Raw genomic sequence first — 8,357 nt, 5'->3', positions numbered from 1 at the left:
CAGTTTCCCTTAGAATATCTGCCACAAGTTGCATTCCTCCCCTTAGGCAGATAGCCCTCGAACGCTTTGCCATATACCTGTTAGTTACAATATGGGTGATTCTTCAATTTTTTCTAAAATCAATAGTTAGACTAATCGTGATTTTTAGTTAACTGTAATGCCGTCTCCGGTAATCCTGGTTAATCGAAATCTACTGTATTTATTCACTGCTTTCATCTCTCAGTAGTCACTCAACTTCTCAGTAGTGCTGCCATCTATTGAATAAATTGAATACTATGTTTAAGAGTCTCATTAAAATAAACACGATTCTTTCCTTAGTTCCCGTTTCTTCTATTTCTAAATATAGAAATAATTAAGAACTACAAAATATCGTAAAGATGCCTTCTGAATGAATTTAGGGTAAAGATTGTGAAGGAAATCAAAGCGCATAAAAGTACTGAATTTCAATTTGTAACTAATTTCCAAAGAATACTTTATTGCCTTCAGCAATGTCTGAGAGTACCTGGGAATCAATACTTCATTTCCCTACCCCAGGATATTTTAAGTTTTTATAGCAAAACTTTGAAAGTAAGGCTTGTCGTAGGAAAGTTAAATTTCTCATGGCTAGTAATTTGTAATAAATCGCATCAAAATAAAGGCTTTTAAAAAGAATAAATCTTGTAGCAATTTTAAGGCTAAAAAATGTGTGCTATGGAGTATCCGCTACAACAGGAGACCTGTCCACCCGAAATGACTTTTTTAAAATTTCAGACGCATTTTTTTAAAGGCAAATATTTATTTGCATCAAGGATAAGATAAAAAATTTAATGGATTCCCAAAGTGTTCTCTATATAGCCCACTTAATCTTCCATTCAATGAGTATCGAAATACTTAAGGTAAGCAAAAGCTACCCAAGCACATGCTAATCATATTTCCTTATATTTTCCATGCCAATATAATTGCCAGGTCCTGTTCCTCTTTGGCCCATTGTAAGCTTGTAATCAGCAACAGACTTTATTTTTATAAACCCTTCACCAAATCCTAAGTACAGAAAAAATCTCTGAAAAGACCATTACTGTAGTGTTTCCTTTCAGACATTGATACATATGTAAGAGAATTCACTCCAGTCCCTCATATATCAATGCGTCCCTCTCATTTTGTTTAAGAAAATAACTGAATTTTTATACAAGACATTTTATAGTTTAATGGCTCATTTAAGTGAAGTAATGGTTAGGAACTACTTGTGCTTAATTTTTCATTTGTAACAACCACAAGTTATGCAACCCTTGTATATGTAAAGAAAATTATAGCTGTTTTATAAACAATAAATCGTACACTAAATTTCGTATTTAAAAATTTTATCTGCTAGTAAACACACTAAAAAGACAAATGTAAAACAAATTCACAAAATCGCAAACATTTTATTCAATGAAAAATAGGGATAAAGAAGGACTGGATTTGATTATTTAATTATGGCAGAGCACACGAGGGCTATCTGCCTAAAGGGATGGATGCCTTCTTGGAGAATTTTCTAAGGGAAACTGGCTCGTATACACGTTACACAAGGGGAAAAACCACGAAAGCACCCATGCAGCCAACCCGTTCGCGAGATTCGAGCCTCGGACCGAACTACCAGTGTTTAGCGTCTTTACCGCTCGGCCGCTGGTGGGCCTGGTATAAAGAAGGAAAACTGATAAATAAACAACAGCATTTTCTACACTTCAGTGCCTTCCCTCTCAGCTATAAAAAATTAATCAACAGCAATGGGTATCCAATTTAGGAACTTTATGTTACTTGATATGGCAAATTTTAAGCTCTTAGAAGAATATCTTCTAAACTTTTATCCCCATTCCCATAGATTCGTTTAATAAATATTTGAATTAGTGTAATAGTCAAAAACTGTGACTTATCGCGGAGTTAACTATTAATCAAATGTAATCCTTTGTTCAAAGATTGTAGCTGTTGATGGCAATAAGTAATTTAAGAATAGACTTTTAAATCTCACCAGGCATCAGAACATGTTCCATAACACTGAAAAAAAAAAGTTTACTTTCTTCTTCTCACTTATATTAAAGTATCTGTGTCTAACAGTGTATCTCTCATCGAAGTCAAACATGTCATTTGAATTTTCTTTTCGTGAAAAGCTATTCTGTTGACACACAGTTAATATTTACATTAGTATACACATATTCATCAGTCATTTAAACTATTCCAGCTGTTCAGGAGCACGAATGGTTGGAATAGTTTATGCGTACATAAAAATCTGCCCTTTTTTATATATACATAAATAAAAGAAATTTTCCTTCTTTTTATATATATAAGAAAAGGAACACATTTCCTTTTCTAATCTTTTGAAAAAATGATAATGCTTAAAAAAAAATAAACTACGTCAACGTAGTAACCGGCCTAAAAAAAGAGAGAGATAGAGAGAGACTCACTACAGCAGGCTTTGGCAGTTTGCGTACTTAGGATTTCTTCTTTTCGATTCGGTTCAAATGACGAATATGACAATTCAAAGCGCATGCGTGGTTAATGTTGGTGTGAATAGCTGAATCGGCTAATCGCACCGCTGGTGCGAATAGCATCGGCCTCACTGATGAGCATCAGATAGTTTTATTTATTTTTAGCAGCTATATTATAATTTAATTAATTATATTTAGCTTTTAATAATTTTATTAATGAATTTTTAAGAGCATATTTAGCAATAAAAAATCTGATTTTTACGAAAGTGCCGCTGTTCCTGACTAGTCTGAATCTGATTAGGATTCCCGATTCCTTAGTATCGATTTTGCATATTGTGTTTGTTCATCAGCTTGTCTAATTAAGCGTCTAAATTAAGATTTTCGTGTTTACAATCACTCAGTTTCATAATGAATCTAAACGATCAATTGTGAAAAATCATATCCACATAAATTATTTTGAAGTGCCCTACCTAACTTTGATTCTAGCGTTGAAGGAAATTTTATCCCTACAAAACATATGAAATGTTCTTTCCGATTTAAAACGAAATTTGTAGCAGCTGCATTGTAACGCATGTGTCAGCAAGCAGTCGTGGCCGAGTGGTTAAGGCGATGGACTTGAAATCCATTGGGGTTTCCCCGCGTAGGTTCGAATCCTACCGGCTGCGATATTCTTTTAGAAAGTTTCACCAACTTGGTAAAATGTGAAAGAAATAAAAGTCTTGAAATGTAATAATTATCGCAATATATAAAATATTGCGGAGATATAAACCTAGCAGCTTAAATATGTAAAACAACAGCTTGTTCGCCGTTTTGGGGGGCAAAAGTAGAAAGGATTTTCACATCATTATTTTGTTAAGTGAGTAAAAAATGCTCCCTAGTAATAACACTAATTGTCTAAATGGCTATAAAAGTTATTAGTAAATTATATCAGAGATGCATTATTAAAAGAAATTTAATAATTATTACGAAACACGCCTACAGTTTTAAAAACCTCTGCTCATTTCTTTTGCATTTCAAAAAAATTAAATTTAAGAGAGCAGTCATTTATGATATCCCTTTTTTTTAAATGTTACGTTCAAATCTCATTTGCATATCTTTTCATATTGTTTCATTACACTAATAAATAACATTTTTAAAAGTTTCAATTAAAAATTGAAGTGGATTTTATGTCATTGGAAATGGTATATGTCATTTTTTAAACCCGAGTCCTTTATTTAAATAGAATAATTTGACCTTAGATATTTAGTGCATACTTAAAGTAAGGTAGTTTGAAGATTTTAGCTCTTTCGTTTACAGTAATTAAAATATTTTGCGGTCCTATTTTCTTTATTTCAGAACTTTTGTTTCCTATTTTTATTATATGTATGCTTAAATTTTTCTATGCATTTGAATATTATAACGAAACAAACTGCGCGTTCATTTGTATACATTTGTAAACAGAATATTTTAAAATTATTATTCTCTTCAAATTTTAAAGTTTTAAGTGCGTTGAACTAGTTTCTCGCATCGGCAGATCAACCCCATCTGCCCCTTGTTTACTTCAAGAGTCAGTATTTATTCACAATAAATTCTCTTTTGTAAAAACAGATTAAATAAACAAATTGAAGTTATGTCAATTCCCTCTCAACGTAAGCAATTTTTGTCATACAGTGTGCAGCTAAATTGCAATCAGTTACTTTTCTTTCGATTTTTGATGTATGTCCACTCTTAATAACTACTAGGCTCACAAAGCGGATCATAGGACCTAGTTTTAAAATGCTCCCAAATGCGGCTTATATTGCGCTGGAGCTCACAGGAGAGCTAGGGCTTTAATGAGAACAAAACAAAATTTCAACTGACAAATTTTATTTTCATAATAAATATGGCTTCGATTATAGCTTCTGACTTCATGTCTGTCTTTCTTTGGTGTGCAAAACCTTTGTCGATGGTTGAGACTTTTAAGGAAAAAAAAAAAAAATCCTTCGGCAAATCAATCACCAGCATGCCAGTTAAGAGAAGGTAAAAATGTTTCGTTTCTGTTGTTGTTTTGTCGATGAACGTCATGGCAGAATGGTTACCAGAGCCTCAAGGAGGTTGGACTTCTATTCCCACACCAGTTTTAGGGAAAATCCCCCGGGGGGGGTCCGAGGGTCTTCTACCCCTCTTCCCTACCACCAAACCACACGAGAGGACTTGCGGCTCGCTATATATTTAGAGTGCCCCATGTCGCAAAGACACTATACATTTACAAACATCTATGGCTTCTCCACGATTCAAACCTGGGCTCTTCAGTGCCGTAGTAGGCTTTCTTAACTACTATATCGTCTGGGTAGAATGTTTCGTTTCTGAAAGAACTGAAAATGATTACTTTGGTCGTAAACGTGGCAGCGCTAGTGATTTCCTTCTGCAGACTTGCTGCAGACATGAGTGGTGTAACTAAACATGGAGGATGAAAGCAGTCACCTGGGCAGACCTCATGTTTGCTATTGGATAGGATCGGATTCGAGGGAAAAGTTTCCTTCAATCGCACTCTCGTTCACAGCTAGAATTACGTTGCTTGACTGTGCACAGCGGTCAGAAAACATAGGACTCTTCCGTTTTCGAATGTACACTTCCTATGTTAAAATTCCTTTCTTACTGTTCCTGCTACTATTCTACTCTTATTAGTGACGCTTTAATCGCTTTATGTTTTTCTATTGGTGTGCTCGTAAAAGAATGGTTTTTGTACTTTTTATCTCTTGAAACTGTATGTTGTAGCCTATATTCAAGGCTTAAATTAAACCGGATGCTGGATGAGCTATTTTTTTTTGTTTTTGAAGAAAATTAAGTCTGGTTGGATCTTAGGTAACGAGGTCCGACGTTTCGTTTATTTTATTTCACTATTTATCATGAATTTAATAATTTTTTAAATTACATTTATATCTATTATATTTATATTTTATTGAATTTTAATTTACATTAAGTTATTTAACTCTTTTAATTATTGATTATTTTATTTATTTATTTTTTTCCTTCTTCCTGCCAGTTCTCCGTTATAGTTGATCAAAATTCTTTCTCCTTTTAAAAACCAGATAATAAGAGTTAGTGGCCGGTTGTTCAAAAAAAAAAAAAAAAAAAAAAAAAAAAATTATACCTAGGGTTAAGGACTTTTTTTTAATCGGCCCCTGAGCATGTTTCAATGCTTTGAAATGAGATATATACTTTTTGTATGTTATTTCAGATAAAGTTCCATTTTGCGTCCAAATACCTATGTTAGAACAATGCTATCTATAAATCTAATATAAAACACAAGTCGCGCTTTCCAGACATAAAAAATGCAACTTGAATTTTGTTAATCGGCCCAGTAGAACCAAAGATATAGAACTGTCACCCCCCCTTTTTTTTTTTTTTTCGCAGTGTACGTGAATAATTTTTTTTTTTTTTTTTTTTAAACTTCTTTCATTTTCACTTCACTAATCAGGAATAAATAAAAATAATCTCTTTGCTTAATCTTCTTACGAAGAGCAGGGGGGGGGAAAGTTAAAATATCAAAGTTTTATGTGCTTTTAGTTAAAAGTTGTTTTATATTTGCTTTACGAGGAAGTCTAAATATTTTACCTTTATCTTGTACAATCCTTATCGGAATAACACATTATAAAAGAAAAAGAAAATTACTTGATATACATTGCAATTTTCGACTACCCGAAAATGATATTGTTGTTCTCAATTAGTTTGAACACCTGGGTTCTTCTGTATCAATTTGGCATTTGTGTTTTTTCATCAGCTTGGATGGCGGAGCCTTTAAATTATGTTTTCATGTTTCATGCAATTATCAAACTTCAAAATGAAAATAAGCTATCGATTGTTAAAAATCTTATGCAAATAAATTATTTTGAAATCATGTACTTAAATTTGGTATTAGTGTTGAGGAAATGTTATGCCTATAAAGTACATGAAATCCTCTTTCCTTGTAAAAAAAAAACCTTCCGTGAACTAAATCCTTTCAGGGGCCGGTCCAATGCTTCCTGGGTAATACCACCCTATCCCTAGGGCACGGAGTATAAACATTATAGGGAATGCAGAAGTTACCTTTCGATTGTTGTAATAGCATTGTTAATGTAGATAAGTAAGGTAATCGTTGAGGACAATAGGTGTTGGAAATGTTACTGAGTAGTAACCTCAACAGAATATTTGGATTATTTAGATGATTTTACCACAAGTGCATTCTAAGCATACAGTTTTTACGAGCAGTCGTGGCCGAGTGGTTAAGGCGATGGACTTGAAATCCATTGGGGTTTCCCCGCGTAGGTTCGAATCCTACCGGCTGCGATATGTACATTTTTTTGGATGTAAGCGTTGCACATAGGTATAGTTTATAAAATGTGGAAGCAAAGACACACGTTGGCTTCAAAACTGATTATTATTATAATACGAAAAAGATTTAGAAGTTATAATCTTTGCTTGAAAAACAATTGGCTTCGATTTTTTGATGAAATTAAGGATTTTCCTCCAGGAAAAGGACTTTTATCTGACAATTACATCGTCGCTCGAATGCAAAAATGCTTCATATATGAATTGCACTAATTGTGAAAATGTATATAAAAGCCATTTAGGTAGGTATTTACTAAGTTATATGAAACAAATGTATTATTAAAGAAAGGTAACTGTTATGAAATATGCCTACTGTTTCTAAATTAAGGCAGGACTGATGACATATCTGTTTCTTTTATTTTTAACAAAAATTAAATGTTAAAGACCAGTTTGTAAGCACTCATCATTATTGTAGTTATAAATAAAAGGGTGGACGACTCACTTTTAATGACAAATTGTCAATTAGTGTAAGGTTACTTAACGTGACTCTTGAAGTACGAATAGGATTTCAGAAGGGAAAAAGTTACCTTACAAAATGTAATAAATTAATTATTCCTACTATCTGTTTCTTAAACGTGAAGAAATACAAAGCTCATTCCAGAAGAACATTTTTACTTACGAGTTAGTATGACTATATATGCGTTGTGCGTTACATATTGTATGCTTATTGCATGTTTTCTAAGAATGAGCCTTAGAATATTATTACCCATTTGAGTGGAATTTTCATTCACAGACATTCAGTGTTTTGATTTAAAGTTAACAGTTTTCATAACACTAGACTTTCAACAGTATATTTCTTAACTTTAATCTCAGTGTATGTGTTTTGGAGGGTTTATGAAAGAAAGTTGGTAATTTTTTTTTCCATATTTTTTTCCAATTTTTTTTTCCATTTTTTTTTTTTTTTTTTCATTTCAATAGAATTAATTGGATTTCGTATTTTAAAGCATTTATAGCAATGGCATAAACACAAACATAAATAACTGTTGTACATGAAACAAAGGAAGTTAAATTTTATATCACAGATGCAAAAGAAAATAATGTACACATTATCCGAAACTATGAATTTCAATCTTTTACAGTTTCCGCGAATACGTATTATCTTTACCTGATCGATTTCTTTTCTTTTTGCTTCCTTTTTGCTTTGTTTTATTTTATCATATTTAATATCATATCGAAAGACTAGATGCAAATCTTCCATCTTTATCATTGCATTTGTAATAATGCACAGTATTTATAAATAAGTATACACATACCCCTATATAAATAGAGATACATAGATAGATATAGATGTAGTCTAGAAATAAATGTATAATCCACTTCCCACTTCTTAGGACCGTAATATTATTATGTTTCTAGGAATTCATGTTGTATTCTTAGAAAGTAGAATGTGCATTATTTATTTGTAATCCGAGTGCAAATCATTAAAAGATGCATTTTCGCTTAGTATCTAATTTTTGTTATTAAATATTCATATTTTTAGCTCATATGTAAAGTTAAAAAAATCATATTTTTCTATTACGCCCAAAAGGGCGTATTTTTAACGTTTCGCGTGTTACCTTTATTTATTAAATATAATACTCTTCGCAC

At 32.3% G+C, this 8,357-nt stretch overlaps 2 non-coding genes across 2 annotated transcripts; both read left to right on the top strand.

The window, feature by feature from the left end:
- The first annotated feature begins 3,024 nt into the window (after positions 1-3,024).
- On the top strand, positions 3,025-3,106 carry TRNAS-UGA (transfer RNA serine (anticodon UGA)). Its single transcript has one exon. It is a non-coding gene; the product is annotated as a tRNA-Ser (tRNA).
- Positions 3,107-6,646: 3,540 nt separating this feature from the next.
- TRNAS-UGA (transfer RNA serine (anticodon UGA)) lies at positions 6,647-6,728 on the top strand. The gene has a single exon. It is a non-coding gene; the product is annotated as a tRNA-Ser (tRNA).
- The last annotated feature ends 1,629 nt before the right edge of the window (positions 6,729-8,357 follow it).

This window comes from Stegodyphus dumicola, chromosome 9 (genome assembly GCF_044657685.1).
Source record: "Stegodyphus dumicola isolate Sdum_Otavi_A_Nest chromosome 9, ASM4465768v1".
Classification (NCBI taxonomy): domain Eukaryota; kingdom Metazoa; phylum Arthropoda; class Arachnida; order Araneae; family Eresidae; genus Stegodyphus; species Stegodyphus dumicola.
The sequence above is the reverse complement of the archived record's forward strand: the minus strand, read 5'-3'. Positions and strand labels throughout refer to the sequence as shown.